The following is a 19,827-nucleotide window of genomic DNA, read 5'->3' as shown; positions in this document are numbered from 1 at the left end:
GCACCCTATCAGATTGGTGGCTGGTAAAAATCTTCTCCCATTCTGTGAACTTCCTCTTTAGGTTTTTGATGGTTTCCTTTGATGAGAGGAAACTTTTTAGTTTGATGCTATCCCACTTGTTAATTTTTGCTTTAATTTCCTGAGCTTTGGAGGTTTTGTTGAGAAAGTTACTGCCTGTGCCAATATGTTGTAGTGTTGAGTCTATGCCCTTCTCTAATAACTTCACAGTCTCTGGTCTAATTTCTAAGTCTTTGATCCATCTGGAGTTGATTCCTGTGCATGGTGAGATGTAGGGGTTTAGTTCCATCTTTCTACAAATGGATAGCCTGTTCTTCCAGCACCATTTGTTGAAAAGGCTGTCTTTTCTCCAGCGTATGAGTTTGTCCCTTTTGTCAAATATTAATTGACTAAAGATGTGTGGGTTTGCCGGGCGTGGTGGCGCACGCTTGTAATCCCCGCGCTTGGGAGGCAGAGACAGGAGGATCGCACAGGTTCGAAGCTAGCCGCGCGCGCTGGCTTAGGAGACCCTGTTTCCAATTAAAAATGTAAAAATAGGTCTGGGAGTGTAGCCCGGAGGTAGAAGGGCTCTTCCAGGAACCCCAGTACCACCAAAAAAAAAAAAAAAGATGTGTGGGTTTGTTTCTGTATCTTCTATTCTAATCCACTGGTCAGTATATCTGTTATTGTGCCAGTACCATGATGTTTTTACCACTATTGCTCTATAGTATAATTTGAAGTCTGGGATTGTGCTGTCTCCTGCATGTTTCTTATTGCTGAGTATTGCTTTGGCTATTCTGGGTTTTTTCTTTCTCTATATAAAGTTCATGATTGATTTTTCTAGGTCTATGAAGAATGTCGCTGGTATTTCAATGGGAATTGTATTGAATCTATAGATCATTTTTGGCAAGATGGCCATTTTGAAGATATTTATTTTGCCTATCCATGAGCATGGGAGATCTTTCCATCTTCCAAGGTCTTCTTTAATTTCTTTCTTTAATGTTTTATAGTTTTGTTGGATAGGTCTTTTACATCTTTGGTTAGGTTTATTCCTAGGTATTTTATTGGTTTTGAGGTTATAGTGAATGGAATTGTTTTCTTTGTTTCTTTCACTGTGGATTCATTGTTGGTGAATAGAAAAGCCACTGATTTCTTTAGATTGATTTTGTATCCTGCGACTTTGCTGAATTTGTCAATCAGCTCCAGAAGTCTTTTGGTTGAGTTCTTTGGGTCTTCCAGATAAAGGATCATGTCATCTGCGAATAAGGATACTTTTAATTCCTCTCTTCCTATGTGAATTCCTTTGATTTCCTTCTCTTGTTTTATTGCTGAGGCAAGACTCTCAAGGAATATATTGAAAAGGAGTGGTGATAGTGGGCATCCTTGTCTTGTTCCTGATTTTAGAGGAAATTCTTGCAGTTTTTCCCCATTCAATATAATGTTAGATTTGTGTTTACAATATATTGCCTTAATGATGTTGAAGTATGTTCCTTCTATCCCAATTATCTGCAGTGCTTTTTATCATAAATGGGTGTTGGATTTTGTCAAATGCTTTTTCAGCATCTATTGCTATGTCGATGTGGTTTTCGTTCTTGGTTCTATTTATGTGGTGAATAACATGTATTGATTTGTGTATGTTGAACCAGCCTTGTTTTCCTGGGATGAAACCAACTTGGTCATGATGTATTATTCCCTTGATATAATTTTGAATGCGTACGGCTAGTATTTTGTTTAGAATTTTTGTGTCTATGTTCATTAAGGATATAGGTCTGTAGTTTTCCTTTCTTGAGATATTTTTATTTTGTTTGGGGATTAATGTAATACTGGCCTCATATAATGAATTTGGGAGAGTTCCATCTTTTTCAATTTCTTGGAACAGGTTATGAAGTATTGGTACTAGTTGTTCACTGAAGGTTTTGTAGAATTCAGCTGGAAACCCATCTGGGCCTGGGCTTTTCTTTGGTGGAAAAATTTTTATTGCCATTTCTATTTCTTTAGCTCCTATTGGTTGATTTAGGCTTGCTATGTCCTCTTGGTTGAGTTTAGGTAGGTTAACTGTGCTTAGAAATCTATCAATTTCTTCCATGTTTTCAAGTCTATTGGAGTATAAATTTTTGAAGTATTTTCTGATAATCTTTGAATTTCTTCACTATCTCTGGTGATATCTCCTTTTTCATTTCTAATTTTAATAATTTGAGTTGATTCTCTTTTTTGGCTATGTTGGCCAGGGGTTTATCAATTCTATTAATCTTTTCAAAGAACCAACTTTTTGTTTTATTGATTCTTTGAATTGTTTTTTTTGTTCTCTATTTCATTTATTTCTGCCCTAATTTTCATGATTTCTTGCCTTCTGCTGGCTTTGGGAATAGACTGTTGCAGTCTTTCTAGGTCCTTGAGTTGTGTCATTAGGTTCTTTACTTGGTGGTTCTCTGTCCTTCTTATGTGGGCACTCATTGCAATAAACTTTCCTCTTAGTACTGTCTTCATAGTGTCCCACAGATTTTGGTAGGTTGTGTCTCTTTTTTCATTTGTTTCCATAAATTTTTAAATTTCTTCCCTAATTTCTGCTCTTACCCATTCATCATTCAATAGTGTATCATTCAATTTCCATGTATTTGAATACTTTCTTTCGAGTTTCCTGTTGTTGGTTTCTACTTTTATTCTATTGTGGTCTGAAAAGATGCAAGGAATTATATTACATTTTTTGAATTTGCTGGCACTTTCTTTGTGTTCCAGGATGTGGTCTATTTTGGAGAAGGTTCCATGGGCTGCTGAGAAGAATGTGTATTCTGTAGTTCTTGGCTGAATTATTCTGTAAATGTCTATTTGGTCCATTTGGTTTATGGTTTTCTTTAGTTCTAAGGAGTCTTTACTCATATTTTGCCTTGAAGATCGATCCAGTTGCATGAGAGGCATATTAAAGTCTCCCAGAATTATTGTGTTTGGGTTTATTTGGGATCTGATGTTCAGAAGGGTTTGTTTTACAAATGTGGTTGCACCCGCATTTGGGGTATATATATTTACTATCATTATATCTTCTTTATGTATTGTTCCTTTTAATAAAAGGAGGTGCCCTGTTTTGTCTCTTCTGATGTGTTTTAGTTTAAAGTCTGTTTTGTTGGATATCAGAATTGCTACCCCTACTCTTTTTTGGTCTCCAATAGCATGGTATATATTTTTCAATCCTTTCACTTTCAGTCTGTGAGTGTCTTTGACTGTAAGGTGAGTTTTTTGCAGACAGCATATATTTGGATTATTTTTTATAACCCACATTGCCAGTCTATGTCTTGTGATTGGTGAGTTAAGTCCTTTTATGTTAAGAGATATTATTGAAATATGATTTTTGTTTTCTGCCATTTTGTGTTCTGTCTACTCTTGGGTGGTATAGTCTTTCTTCTTTACTTAGATAGCATACTTATTAACTTCCTCTCTTCTCTGGTTCTGAAGTCTGATTCTTTTTTCTTCCTTATGGTTTATTTCTTTAAGAATTTTCTCTAGTGTTGACTTTGAATTCATGAATTTTTTAAGATTCTGTTTATCCTGAAAGACTTTGGTTTCTCCATTGATATTGAATAGTAGTTTTGCTGGATAAATAAGCTTTGGTTGGAAGTTATTTTCTTCCAGGGTCCGAATCACGTTGTACCAGTCTCTCCTAGCATTCATGACCTGGGTTGTATAGTCTGTGGTGATTCTTATTGTTTTGCCTCTATATGTCACCCATCCTTTTGTTCTCACTGCTTTTAAGATTCCTTCCTTGGCTTCTATGTTGGTCATTTTGTCTATTATGTGGTGTGGGTAGGTCCTTCTTTTGTCCTGTCTCAATGGTGTTTTGTATGCCTCCTGGACATGAAGAGCCAAGTCTCTTTCCATGTTTGGACAATTCTCTGAAATTATTTCTTTGAAGAGATTACGGATGCCCTTGGTCTGTATCTCTATCCCTTCTTCAATGCCTATTATCCGTAAGTTAGGACATTTCATATTATCCCATATTGCGTGATGTTTAGGTTTTGTTGCTGTAAAGATTTCTGTATGTGGCTGACCGTGTTTTTGGTTTTGGATTTACTGTCTTCCAACAGCGATATTCTGTTTTCCATTTCATCTAATCTTCCAGAATTTCTTTCTATTGCTGTCTTCATTTCACTTATTGACTCTTTCATTTCATTCCAGACCTCTTTCTGATTCTTTCTTACTGTTTCTAATTTATCTTGCATCTCCTCTAGCCTTTTTAAAATTCCTTTCATCATATTGTAAATCAAGATTCGGAACACCCCTTCTTGCATTTCTTGTAGGTCAGTATTCGTGACTTCTGTCATTTCTCCACTATTCCTGGTTCTCATATTTTTAGAGTTCTCAGGCCTGTTCTTCTGTTGTCTTCCCTTTAATTGTGGTGGTTGTGTGTAGTCCAGTCTTAGTAGTAGGAATTTAAAAGAGTCAAGAGGTAAGTGGAGGAGTTGGGTAAGGTAGAGAATATAGGTAGGTTGTGGATGAATTTACGAATAATGGGGTTAAATTAGGTTGAGAATGTGAGAAGGTTAGATAGTAGGACCCTTGTATTTATTAGAATATTTAAGTATGGAGATGTGAGGAAGTTTGTGTGTTAAAGAGAGAGGTTCAGTTAGGGGACAAGGGAAAGATTTGAAGGAAGCTTGTTAATAGTCTGAATTGTATAGTTTTGTAGAGGGAGTGGGGTTAAGGCTCACACACAAATGAATAAAGTAACAGAATAAGGGAGAAAGATTATTATACATCAAATAAATACAGCAGCATAGACAACACAATAATGGACCATCAGATGGGAGCAAGAAGGGTTAAGAGAGTAGGCAGGATAAACCTAAGGCAAAATAAAACAACCTAACAACCATGTGATATAAAGTGAAAGATCCAAACAATAAACCCAAATAATTGTAAAAAAAGAAGAAAGAAAAAAAAAAGAAAAACAAAGCAAAACGAAAGAAAGAGGAGAAAAAAAAGCAGGAATACCCACCTCAAAAAAACCCCAAGAAATTGGAAAAAAAGATTCCAAAACCAAACAAAGAGGGAACAAAAAAGCAACAACAACAATTAAACAAAAATTGGCAACAAAAAGGAAGAAAATATAAAAACAATAAAAAACTAAAATAGGAGAGAAAAAGAAAGAGAGAGAGAGAGAGAGAGAGAGAGAGAGAGAGAGAGAGAGAGAAACAGTCCTACTATTTTACTAACATGCCATGTGGCTCTGTGCAAGTGTCATGCCTTAAGCACCCTTGCTCTGTTATTGGGTTTGGACCCGTTACCCTGTGCAGACACTGGCACCCTCAGTTGTTCCTGTGTCTAGTCACACTCACTGCGAGCCCACTGGCTCCTGTAGCTCATCTGAGCATGCTGTTACCTGGCCGACCAATCAGAAGCTCTGACGGGTAGGCAGTACATCCATATCTGGTTGTCTGGGGGGAACCGGAACCTGTAGGTCTCCCAGTGTCTCTGTGGGTGCCTCTTCTGTTGCGCTAACTCTGCCGATCAGGGGTTCGGCTACTCTTGCAGATTGGGATGTTAAAGTTCTATGAATACTTTCAGACTCTCAGTTCACAGGGCTGCCAGTGTTGCCGTTCCCTAAAACCCTTTTTGGGTCGGTGGCTCTATTCGGCACCTTTTGTGAGACTCTCGCAGGTCAGAATTCCTGGGTCTCTTCTGCAGTAGTCTGAGTCCATTTTGGGAGGTAAGTTGGGCTGGGCTGCACCCTCTCGTGACTGAGCCTCGGATCTTCCGGATGTGGCTTCACAGATTAGGTCTTTTTCTGGGTCTGTGATGTATCCTACGCTGGATCTCAGCTGCAGCTGCTGAGAAAGTGCTTGCTCGGGCCTGTGCTGGAAAAGACACGGGGTGAGTGGAGCCCAAGCCTCCTGGGCCCCGGGGCAGCTTATCTGCGGCTGGCAGTCTGCCGCAGAGGTGGCTTACCGGCTGAGGACGGTCCAGCGCGGAGGTGGCTTGGTTCGCTGGCAGCCTGGGTCCCCCAGGGAATTTTGCTCTTGGTGTAAGTCAGGTTCCCGAGACAGGTTTGGCCCAGTCTGCGCCAGCCCAGCGGCTGCGCTATGGTTGCAGTGGGTCGGATACTTGACCTTTTTTTTTTTCTTCTTTTCTTCCGCAGTTCAGGGTTTTTGGATATCTTCTGCCGAGACTCCTGGATCAATCTTGGTTTGTGATATGTGTTTATTTTGTTGGTTAAGACATTGCTTTCTCAGTAGTTGAACTTTATTTATTTCAGCTACTGAGAAGTGCTGTGCCTCACAGTTGCCATTTTGAATCTTCTTGTATATTTAATAAAATAATTGAATTACTACACTTACAATGGGGGGCTGTATGATATGATAATTAAATCCTAATAAAAGTATGAAAAGAAACAAGAGGATGTTATTATTATTAATTATTAACTTTATACCAACAATTTGTCAGATCCTTCTTTCAAAATAGAACTTACCAAAACTGACTGAAGAGAAAATTGATTTAAGAAAATTTGTATAGCCCTATATCTATTTTTACATTGGAATTATCAAAAACCTTCCTATGGAGAAACTCTAGGTCCAGATGTCTTCATATGAAACCTTTCAAAATAATAAACGATTAATTTTCCCTCTTGCTTCTTCATATTAGGAATGGGGATACGAAATTACATAATGTACATGATGTATATTCACAAACATATCAAAGTCAATCACTTCCAAAATATGAGAAGGATGGATGAGGAGGGATGGGGAGGGAACGGGGTGGGAATTGGAGAAGGGCTAAATGAGTGATGTGTGCATGTATGCTTTTACCATCTTGTACGCCATTAAGATGTACAACTGCAATGAAATAATAAAAAATTTAAAAATAATAAATAATATTTATTCACGTCAACATAATAGAAGGCATATATCTAACATATTTTTGAGGACAACATAACTCTCAAAACAAAACCTGTAAATACATTTTAAATAAATGAAATTAACATATAAATACTCTTCTTGAATATGCATGCAAAACTCTTTAACAAAATATTGACCAATTCAATCCAGTAATATATAAATAGGATGATAAATCATGACAGGCATGGTTTTCCCCAAGAATGCTAGGCTACCTTAACTTTGAGAATTTAACTGTTTATTCATTACATCTAACGAACAAAGGAGAAAACTCTGATAATCACAATGCTTGTAAGAGAGACTTTTTTTGAATTTATTTATTTATTTATTTTTATTGGTGCATTGTAGTCATACACAAGATGGTGGAGACATACATGCACACATCACCCAACTAACCCTTACCCAATTCCCGCCCCATTTCCTCCCCCTCCCTCCTTCTCATGCTTTGCTTAGTGATTGACTTTGATATGTTAAAGTACATCATGTACATTAGAAAATTTGAAAAAATTTAATAGAAAATTTTTTTATAAATAGTAACATACAGGACTTTCTCAATTTGATAAAAGGCTATCTATAAAGCTAACATTTTATTCATTTGTGACATATTAAATAGTTTACAATTAATACTAGTAACAAGGGAAAGATAGCTGCTGCCTAGCTATTAATCAGCACTGTCTTGGAAGTCCTAACCATGGCAATAAGACAAAATAAAGTATACAGAAAATATAGATTGGAGAAAACATGCAAAACTTTCTTATTTTCAGATGATAGATTATTTACATTAAAAAACCCTAGGGAAGCTGGGCATGGTGATGCATGATTGGAATCCCAGTACTTGAGAGGCTGAGACAGGAGGATCTCAGGTTTGAGGCCAGTTTTTAGCAACTTAATGAGACACTGTATTCAAATAAAAATTAAAAAGGGCTGGGAGTGAGTGTAGCTCAGAGATAGAATGCCCCTGCATTTAATCTCCAGCATTATCTATCATCTGTCTATCTATCTATCTATCTATCTATCTATCTATCTATCTATCATCATCTATCATCTATCTATATGTATATATGTGTGTGTGAGTGTGTGTATGTATATGTATATCCTAATTGAAATAAGAGAAAAGTTATAGAATATATAAATTACCTAACAGAAGTAAGAGAAAAATGTAACAATGTTATAGAGGACAAGGCTACTTCCCCAAAACAATTGCAGGTTTTTTTTTTTTTTTTTTTTTTTTTTTTTTTTTTTTTTTTTTAGTAGCCAGCACTGAACCTAGTGGCATTCTACCTTCAACTACACCCTCAGCCCTATTTTTTTATTCTTTATTGTTGAAAAAGGGTCTTATTAAAATCAGAGAGCCTCACTAAGTAGCTGAGGCTGGCCAGGAACCTGGATCCTCCTGTCTCAGCCTTCCAAGTACTGGGATTACAAGTGTGCCATCACACCCAGTTTAAAAAATTTTAAAGTCAGCCAGGCATGGTGTGGCACAGGCCTGAAATCCCAGTACTTGGGAGGCTGAGAAAGGAGGATCACAGGGTCATGGCCAGCCTCAGTAACTTAGCAAGGTCCTCTGCAACTTACTGAAACCCTATAGCAAAATAAATAAATAAATAAATAAATAAATAAATAAATAAATAATATAGGGCTGGGGGTGTACCTCAGAGGTAAAATGCCCCTGGATTCAATCCCCATTACCAAAAAACAAAATAAATTCTTACACTTTCATGCATTGCTGCATGAAAGTGTAAGAAATAAAACAGAAAGATACAATATACTTATTACCAACCTTTTCAAATGTAACATCTTCTGAAACCATAGAACAAAATTAAAACCAGGTTATTGACATTGACACAAAATAGTTTCATTTCCACAGGGATACTTCCTATTACTTTTTATATAGTCATATGCACTTTCAACTTCTTTTATCTCCCATCTTTAACCTCAGCATCTACTAACTGTTCTCCAGTTATGTTAAAAGTAATAAGTTCATTTTGAGAGTGTTGAATAAATGGAATCACATAATACACTACTTCTTGTGATTGAATCCACATAATTACTTGTATTATTTATCCAAATTATTGCATATATCTATAGTTTGTACCTTTTATTGCTGAGGGTTTCATAGTATGGAGGTACCACATTTTTTTGTCTACTCATTTAAGAGCCTTTGGGTTGTTTCCATTCTTGACCTGTTATAAATAAAGCTGCTATATATTTATGTTTAGGTTTTCATGTTAACTTCTTATTTCTCTGGGATAAATTCCCAAGAATGCAATGGCTAGTTTTATGGTAGTTGCATGAGTACATTTTAATGGGTGCATAATAACTGCACAGAATAGTGAGTTTTATCGTGAAACATTTATACAAGCATATAACATTTTCAATTTCATTTCCTAATACCTCCCATTACCCTCTCTCCCACCACATTCTCTTCCTCTATCCTAATAGTCTCCCTTTTGATGACTAGATAAATAAAATGTAGTACCTATATATAATGGAGTATTATTTAGCTATATATAATAATTATATTATACCATTTGCGAAAAATGGGTGGAAATGGAGAGTGTCATGGTAAGAGAAATAAGTCAGATTCAAAGTATTATATCAAATGTTTTTTCTTAGATGTAGAAATTAAAGGTGGAAAACAGGACACCATGAAAGCATGTTTAGTTTCATAAGAAATTGCTTGTTTGTCATAGTTGCTAAGCTCTTTTACATTCCCTCTACCAGGGCATGAGTGATCAGGTTTCTCCGCACAGTTGCTGTTGTCACTATTTTTTATTTTGGCCATTCTGATATGTATGCAGTGGTTATAATTTGCATTTCTTTAGTGGTTAATGACACATAATATTTTCAGTTTTTTATTTAGTATCTTTATACCCTTTTTTCTAACTTTTCTGTTTATGCCTTTTGTATATTTTAGAATCAGATTGATTTGTTTTACTGTTGTTCTTTAATTTTGGTACTAGCTTTTTGTTATATGTGTGGTTTGCACATCATTTTCAGTAGTATGTTTCCTATCCCTTTAACAATGAAATTGTATTTTATTTATTTATTTATTTATTGTGGTACTGGGGATTGAACCTATGAGCATTCTACCTCTGAGCTATACCCCATCACTATTTTTAATTTTTTTATTTGGAAACAGCAACTCACTAAGTTGCTTTGGATCTCACTAAGTAGCTGAGGCTTGTCTTGAACCTGCAATCATCTTGTCTCAGCCTCCCAAGTACTGGAATTATAGGTGTGCACCACATCTTTTAAACTCTTAACTGAAAGAAAATATTTTTTCAATGTGTGTATGGTGTCCTACCTGGATGCAGCACATAGATAGTATGCTTTTTGTTTCAATTGCCACTACAAAAATTAATTAATTGATTAATGAAAGCTTACTCAGTCATAAAGAAAAACACAATTACGTCATTTACAAGGAAATGGTTTGAACTAGAGAACATTATGCTAAGTGAGATTTGTCAGTCACCAAAAGTAAGAAATCAGATGCTCTACCTAATATGAGGAAGCTAAGGAAAAAATAGGTTGTAGGCGAAACTCTGGAAAAAGAAGGAAATACTATAGATGAGCAAATAAGGAGACATGATGGTGATAGGAGGGGAAGAGGGAAATTCCCTAATATACATCATGTACATTAACAAACATATCAGTCAATCACTAAGCCAAACAGGAGAAGAAAGGAGGGGGAGGAAACAGGTTGGGAATTGGGTAAGGGCTAATTGGATGATTTGTGCATGTGTGTCTATACCAACTTGTACTCCACAAAGATGTATAAAAACAGTGCACCAATAAAAAAAATTCTAAAAAAAGAAAAAAAAGAAAGAAAAAAAGAAAATTTAAGTTTTTGAGATGAAAACAGAATTCCATGAATGTATAAGAAACAAAATAGAAAGATACAATATACTCTTTACCAACCCTTTCATATGCAATATCTTTAGAAACTATAGAACAATGCATAAACCAGACTACTGACATTGATTTAAGTATTGGGATTGAAAATGTGCATCATCATGCCTAGTTCAACAGTGACTTGCAGAGATTATTTTAAAAAATTGGTGATGTCCAATTTATCAATATATATTTTATGGATTATGCTTTTAATGTCAACTCTAATGTTTTACCTAGAACTAGATCTTGAATATTTCCCACTATGATGTTTTTTCTATATGTTGTATACTTGGTATTTTTCATTAAACATTTGGAATTTCATTTTACTTATATTTGATGTTAGAGTTTTATATTTAATACTGAATTCAGTATCCATTTGGAGTTAATTTTTACCTAATGAAGTCTAGTTGTAAAAAAACTATTTTTGATAAGGCTATAATTCCTTCATAGAATTATCCGCTTTGAATTTTTGTCAAAAATCAAGTGATGGGTGCATGATCTATTTCTGAGGTGTCAATTTCTATTAGTATCACAAGATACAATATAACTATTCAAAAATAAGCTGTGTTTTATATAGCACAAACAAAAACTTTGAAAAATAAAAAAAAAACCTACCAGCAGGGTGAGGTGGTACATACCTGCAATCACACCAATTCCGGAAACTGAGGCATGAAGATCTTAAGTTCAGTGTCTGGGTACTTAGTAAGACCTTGTCACAAAAAAAGGTAAAAAGGGCTAGGTATATATAACTCAGTGGTACAGAGGTCCTGGTTTCAATTCCCTGTACTTAAAAAGTACTCCTACATAAAATAAACTAAGTGATATTAAAATATTCAGGCATCAATTTAACAAAAATATGCAAGCCGTTTACACCAAAATGTTTTAAAATTCAAAGAAATGTCCAATAAATGGCACTAGGTACACCATGTTTATAGTTTAGGAGACTGAAAGAAATTATTTCTCCAACAGTTATCTGTAGTTTCAACACAATCACAATAAAAGTATTAGCATATTTTGTTTTAGTAATTGACAAATCAATTAAAAATAATATTAATATTTAAAAGACCTAAAAAATCAAAGAAGTGCTGAAAAAGAACATAATGGCAGGAAGGAAAAGCACTTATGTAAGGAATTAACATTAAAGTCAAGACTGTGTGAAACATAAGTAATGAAAGATTTGTCATTGGAATACAACAGTCTGGAAATAATCTGGAACTTATAGTGGTAGGTGATTTTAGACAGAAGCACTAAAACAATCAAGTGGGGGGAAAGAAAATATTTTATTTTGTTTTTCCTTGATTAGCTCTTCTGGAATCACTGCATATTCATGTGTTAAAATATGAATCTTGAATCTTTTTGACAGCATATATGAAAATTATATTAGTAAAAATAAAGAATTCTAAACTTTTTATCATAACATATGCAAAAATTAATTTTATATGGATTATAGGCCTAAATATAAAAGCAAAATCATAAAACTTTTAGAAAACATAATAGAATATCTTTTACTAAGTATGTAGGCAAGGGTTTCTTATACAGGTCACAGAAATTAGTACCTATAGAAAGTTGATAAGATAAATTTCATCAAACTTAAAAACTCCTTATCACAAAACACACCATTATAAATAGAAAAGTAAGCTGGGCATGGTGGCACATGCTTATAATCCCAGTACTTGGGAGGCTGAGACGGGAGAATCAAGGTTCGCAGCCAACCTTAGGTACTTATTGAGGCCTTTCACAAGTTCGTGATATCCTTTTTCAAAATAAAGAATAAAAATGGGGCTTGAGGTGTAGCTCAGAGGTAGGACGCTCCTGGGTTCAATCTCCAGCAACACAGACACACACACACACACACACACACACACACACACACACAGAAAAGTCATGTACTTAGAGAAAATATCTGTAAAGTACATACTGGCAAAGGCTACTATTCAGAGTATGAAAGAAAAAGAGTTCCTAGGAGATGTGCTGGCACACACGTATACTATTAGCTACTTGAGAGGCTGAGGCAGGTAGATCACAAAGTCAAGGCCATCCTGTGCAACTTAGTGATGTTTCATATAAAAATAAAAATATAAATGGCTTATGAGGTAGCTCAGTGGTAGTATAATCCTGGATTCAGTTACAAGCACTACTACTACTACTACTACTGTTACTACTACTAATTCTTATAACTCAATGATGAAATAATAAAAAATAAACTGTATACATGTTGCATGGTCAGTTCAGAAAACAATTTGCCAATTTCTTATAAATTTAAACAGAGGGGACTTCCGGGAAGATGGCGATGGAGCAAAACGGGGCTTATGAGCCCCGCTAACAACCAATCTCTATTACCACAGAATCGGCGCCTTTCATCGCCAGAGAACACCATCAGCAGAGAAACAAAAAATGTAATTTTAAGGGACAGAGAAAAGAGGGCTGGAAAAATGAGACACCAGAAGCCAAACCGCAGTGCTGCAGCCGGAGCCGCAGCATGACGCAGCGGGCGCCATTTTGCCTTGCAGCACCAGGCTCCAGAGAGGAAGGGAACTCAAAACGGAGTCCAGAAACCAGAGAGGAGATACGCCAGCTTCACGCCCGAGAACGCAGCAGCAGCGCCTTACTGCTGGCAGCAGCGGCGAGTTCACCAGACGGCACCAGACCAACGCACACAACAGCCCACCAAGCTCCAGAGAGGAGGGGCGGACAGCGAGCCGAGGTGAGCCACTGCAGAACAGACGGGAGGGATTTGGCAGATTTCTCGGCGCAGGGAACAGCTAAAGCTCCCAGGGGCTGGGCTCAGCGCACACTGCAGGGACTCAGAGTGGAGTTCAAAAACAGAGAAGAAATATGACAGCCTCACGGCCGAGGGCGTGGCAGCGGCGCCATATTGCTACCGGCGGTAGCAACAGCGAATTCACCAAGTCCACGAAAGCTCCATCTGTGCACTCAACAGTGAGTCAAATTGCGGCCCCTAGAGGAGAAATCCCAGTACTGTACTCCCAGGGACTTGACCCAGTGGGGGAGTGGTGGTGGCAGAGATATTACACCATAGGAGAACGCCCAACCTGGCACCCCCCATGGTCTAAAGCAGCCTCGATTGAATCCCTGGGTCTGAGACTTTGTGATACAACCGAGTAAAGGAGTAGAGGGGACTGAGATACCACAGACTCGAGATCCACAGCACCTTAAGTGAAGTTGTAGTGACCTAGGGAAGAACCCAGAGAAGCACAAACTTCCGAGATCATGGGAAAGAGGAATAACTATGGAGCAATGAATGCTCACAACCCCACAACATCAGAACCTGATAAAACAGAAATTCAGAGATTTATAGAAGATCAAATCAGGAAAATAACTGTAGAAATAATAGAGGTGTTTCGAAAAGAATTCAGAGAGAGCCAAAGAGAGATAAAGGATGCAATTAATGAAGTAAAGGACTCAATTCAAAGTACAAACAACCAATTAGACCACATGGAGAATAGAATCTCGCCCCTAGAAGATGATCATTCAAAAAATGAACGCATATTTTTTAATTTAGAAAAAAAAATCCGACAGCAGGAATCTGACATTGAAGAAATATGAGCCTATTTTAAGAGAGCTAACCTAAGAATAATTGGAATAGAGGAGAGAAAAGAAGGTGAAACCAAAGGGATTAACAATCTTTTCAAGGAAATAATAGCAGAAAATTTTCCAAACATAGAGCAAGAGGTCGATACACAGGTCCAGGAAACTTATAGAACCCCCGTTAGAGAGGATCAGAGAAGAGGATCCCCATGCCACATAATTGTCAAAATGACATTGTGGAAGCCAAGCAGAGAATCTTAAAGGCAACAAAAACAAAGGGCCAAGTGACATTCAGAGGCAAACCAATTAGAATCACTCCAGACTTCCCAAACCAAGTCATGAGAGCCAGAAGGGCTTGGAGTAACATATTCCAAACTCTGAAAGAAAACAACTTCCAGCCAAAAATTTCCTACCCAGCAAAACTTTCTATCAAATTAGATGGGGAAATAAGAAGCTTCCACAACAAACAGAAACTGAAGGAATTTATGTCTTCAAAACCAGCGCTAGAGAAAATACTCAAAGAGATTAATTACAAAGAAGAAATAGGTAACACACACCAGAACCAGAGAAACAAGAGTTTCCATCCAACAGACAACTAAGATTGGTTATCTGTGGAGATTCATTATTTATGTTAGTCTTTTACCTATCTCTAAATGGTATTGTTTGCCTTTATTGTTGTTAATTTTTAGGATTTCTAGTTGGAATATTAATATACCTTCAGATATAGCATTTGGAAATATTTTATCCCATTCTATCAGTAACTTTTAACTCTGTTTACATTGTCTTTGGATATACAATATTTTTTTATTTTTTAGGGAGTTTGTATACTCTTCTGTTGCCTGTGCCATTGAAATCATATCCAAGAAATCACTGCCAATTTCAATGTTGTGAGGTTTTATGACCCAGATTTTCTTCTAAATGTTTATAATCTTAAGATTTATATTTAGGTCTTTTATCTATTTTGAGTTAATATTTGTATATGGTGTTAGGTAAGGGTCCAATTTTATTCTTTGTCATGTAATTATTATTTTTCAACAATATTTAGTTAAAAGATTAGTATTTCCTCCACCAATTGTTTGTGGAAACCTTGTCCAAAATAACTTGATGATATATGGAAGAATTTATCTCTAAGCTTTTATTTAACTCCAATAGTTTATATATCTGCCTTTAGAACAGTACTACACGGTTTCAATTATTGTAGCTTTATATGGTTTGAAATCAGAAAATATACATCTTCTAGCTTTGTTCTTCTTCGAGATTGTTTTGGTTATCTAGAGTCCATATTCCATATCAGGATAGATTTTTTTTCTGAAAAATAAATAAATAAATGTATGATAGCTTCACCAAAAAAAAAAAAAAAAGAAAGAAAAGAAAAAAATATTCTCTGGTAAGAAAGAAAGTAAAAAGAAATATTGAACTGTTATCTTTTACTCATCAAAAGCTTGGTATCAGACAAATGAAACTGTTTTGTGAGATTATCATCGTTAATATTGGATAAATTGCTATAAAACTAGATGTCAACCACTAAGCCAAGCATGGGAAGGAGGGATGGGGAGGGAACGGGGTGGGGATCGGGTAGGGGCGACCTGGGCAATGTGTGCATGTATGTCTACAAAAGTATTTTCTTTGTACCATTATGATGTATGAATACATTGCACCAATAAAAAATAAAAATTAAAAAAAATCTAATTACAGAACTTAAAAAAATAAATAAATTTAAACAGAATTTCCAGATGATTCCAATAGTCTTGCTCTTTTGTGAGTCAAGTCAAAAACATATGCAAAAAACAATGTATGCATGGCTTTATTTATTATTTCCTAAAACTAGAAACAACCTAGTATCTTTCATTAAGAGAATGGATAAATTAACTGTAGTGCCATGGAATATTAATTTGACAGTCAAAATGAACAAATGATGAATTCATGCAGCAAAATGGATAGAACCTTAGGTACATTTTGCTGAGTGAAATTAGCAAAATTAAAAATGCTACATAGTGTATGGATAGATTTATATATTATCCTGAAAGAGCTACACTATACAACAGAAAAAAGATCTGTGATTTCCAGTAGTTGGTAAAGTGAACAGAACTGATTGTAAAGTGATCCCCATAAGGAAAATTTCAGGGTGATAAAAATGTTCTGTATGGTGATATGGTTATGCATATATGTCTGTGCATTTTTCAAAACCTATAGTACTGTACATCATGGAGATTATTCTACTCTATGTAGATTATAAATAATCTTGGATGTCTGAGAGATGCAGAATGGAATAAAAACTATGGAAAATATATTTAACTCTATTATACTTATAATAATAAGGTTATAATACATATGATAATTTTATTATAGGATATGTATAGGAAAGGAGTTGATTTAACTTTGAAAATTGGTTTGTGTCAATATTCTGTAAATATGAAGACAAAAATACTGCCACAAATGCTGTCCTCTAAATAAATGTGTTTATTATAAGAGGATGGTTTAATTATTCTAAAATTTTGTTATGTGCTTACTAAGGTTGAAAAAACAAGTGTATAATAAATAGTAAGAACCAATATTCTCTACAAGAGTATTAACAAATAAGCAATCAGAGTGTATTCTTCTTTTATCACTGCTGCAACAAATTATTACAGTCTTAGTTGCTTAAAATAATGAAAAGTTATTATCTTCCAGTTCTAAATTAAAGTGTCCATATGCTGCTCTTCTTTCTTTTTGCTATAGCGGAATATCCTTTTTTTTTTTTTTTTTTTGGTCTTTTCCCACTTCTAGAGGCCACTCAAATTTAGCTTGTGACACTCTTCCTCCATTGAAGCCAACAATATTTTATCTTTCTATGTTTTTCTTGCATAGTTGCATCTTCCACTCTTTATCTTCCCTCATAGACCTTGTGATACAATGAACCCACTCATCACAGAATAATCTCCAGATTTTATGGTTGTCTGAATAACAACCGATCCTTAATTTTATTTACAAAATTACTTCTCCTTTTCTATGTAAGGCAACACACTTACCACTTCCAGGGATTAGAACGTGAACATGTATTTTTTTTTAGGGGAAGGGCATCATTCTGTCTACCACAAGAAAAAGAATAAAATAAACTCTATGTTTATTTTAATATGTAGCGTTATATAAAATAAAATACAGTATATATGCACTTATATACATTATATATTTATATACATGTGTATATTTTATATATGTGTATATACATATGTGTCTATGTGCATATATATAAATATATTTATTTCTAAAGAATATATAAGTAGTAACAGTTCATTAGTAACAAGCATTCCCTGGTCTCGATCTTGGTTTTTAACCACTATTCTTCAATCAAAACAGCTAAGGCTCCTTAAAGAAATGAATAATTCTAGGGCCAGGACAGGGAATATGCAAGACAAAATTAGATTTTCTTGTATAAACAGTATGAATTGTTGTGCTTAACATATGCTCACAAATTATTTAGTAGTTTTTTTCTCTAGTGTATGGAGTTTAATACTACTCCATTTAAGTGTGGTAGAGACATCTGGTTTAATTCTAATGGAACTAGCTAGTATGTATCTACTGTGAATGTATTGAGTATGTATATTTCTGGGAAGAGCAAGTTCACAGAAAAAAAAGCCCTACAAGACATCACCTTGACCAAGCGATGAAGATTGTTATCACCTGTATCTATGATTACCACCTGATATGATATACTGAGAAGGGCACTTGGCCCCTTGTACTTTTCCCTTTAAAATCTAATCTGGACAAAACGTCTTAACAGAGCCAAATAGAGGAACATTCTACAATACTCCTCCAAAGTGTCAAGGTGATGAAAGAAGAGGAAAGACTGAGGAACTGTAAAAAATTAAAAGAGACTAATGCACAGTGATAAGTAATAAAATACAGCAGACCAGGCATGTTACAAATAAATAACATCAGTAGAAAAATTGATGGAGTCTTAAAAGTGTACAGATTAGTCAACAACAATGTGCCAACACTGATTTTTGATAATTTATGTTTCTTGGTTATATGACATGTTAACATTAGAGGAAATGGTAAAATTATACAGAACTTCTGTGTGGTATTCATGGAATTTGTACATAGATCTAAACTAATTTAGAAATATTTTAGTGAGTAAAATGTTTTAACAGATATTTCACAAAATACAACATCCATTTATGGTAAAATCACTGCAGAGAATCAAAATAGAAGGAACATACCTCAACATCATAAAGACAGTTTACAATAGGCCCACAGCCAACATCATATTAAATGGGGAAAAACTGAGAATTTTCCCAATAAACAGGAACAAGACTAGGATGTTCATTATCATCACTTATTTTGAATATTATACTTGAAACTAGCTAGAGCAATAAGATAAGAAAAGAAAAGAAAATCAAAGGAATACAAATAGAAAAAGAAGAACTCAAACTTTCATTATTTGCAGATGACATGATACTATACTTAGAAAACACAACAAACTCAACCAAAAGGCTTATAGAACTTATCAACAAATTCAGCAAAGTGTCTAGATACAAAATCTATTTTAATAGATATTTCAAAATTAGAAGTATATCTGAATGTGGTGGACCATGTACCAGTCTTTGTGAAGCTGAGAGAGGAGGATCTTAGGTTCATAATCAACCTCAGCAACTTAGGCCCTATTTCAAAATAAAAAATAAAAAAGGACTAGGGGTGTAGCTCAGAGGTAGAATAGCTCTGAGTTAAATCCCCAGTACAAAAAGAGTAAATTAAAAAAGAAGAAATATGTCAATAGCCAGTATACAAATAAAAGTACTCAGAAGTAAAAAGCAAATAATTGCCAATCTCAGTATGAACTATGGAAAGGGGGAGACAACTGGGGGGAAGCTCACCAAGTGCTTTGTGCATGTATGTTGCTTTTGCTCTGAACTTTATTATGATGTGAGTCTTAAATGCACCAGTAAAAAACATTTAAAAACTACAAGGAACTATCAATACACACCATCTGAATAGCTAAATTAAGAAAATTGTCAACAGCAAATGTGGTAAAGAAGCAGAGTTGTCAAAATGCTTCTATGATTGGGTGGGAGTATGCAATGGTACAACTTTGGAAAATGTTCCAGAAATTTATTTTAAAACTAAATTATCTTATGACCTAGCACTTACAGTACTACATATTTAATCAATATAAATAAGAACATATATCTACATAAAATTCATAAACAAACATTCATAAGAAATTTAATCACAATGGCTAAAACTGGAAATAGTCTAGAGATCTATCAACATGAGAACAAATAAAAAACACTTTGGTATTTTCATAAAATTGGATGATATAATTTTGGACCAACTACTCTGGAAAATAGAACAATAAGAATGAAACTAAAAACAATTATTTTTGTGAATGAACTTTCTTATAAAATACATATATCTTACTAAATTCATATGAAGTTCCAGAATGGATAATATTGATCTATTGTAGCCAGACATGGTAATCTTAGTACTTGGGAGGCTGAGACAGGAGAATTGCATGTTTGAGACCAGCCTC

This window comes from Muscardinus avellanarius, assembly GCF_963383645.1.
Source record: "Muscardinus avellanarius genome assembly, chromosome: X".
NCBI classification, from domain to species: Eukaryota; Metazoa; Chordata; class Mammalia; order Rodentia; family Gliridae; genus Muscardinus; species Muscardinus avellanarius.
This window is presented reverse-complemented; position numbering follows the sequence as displayed.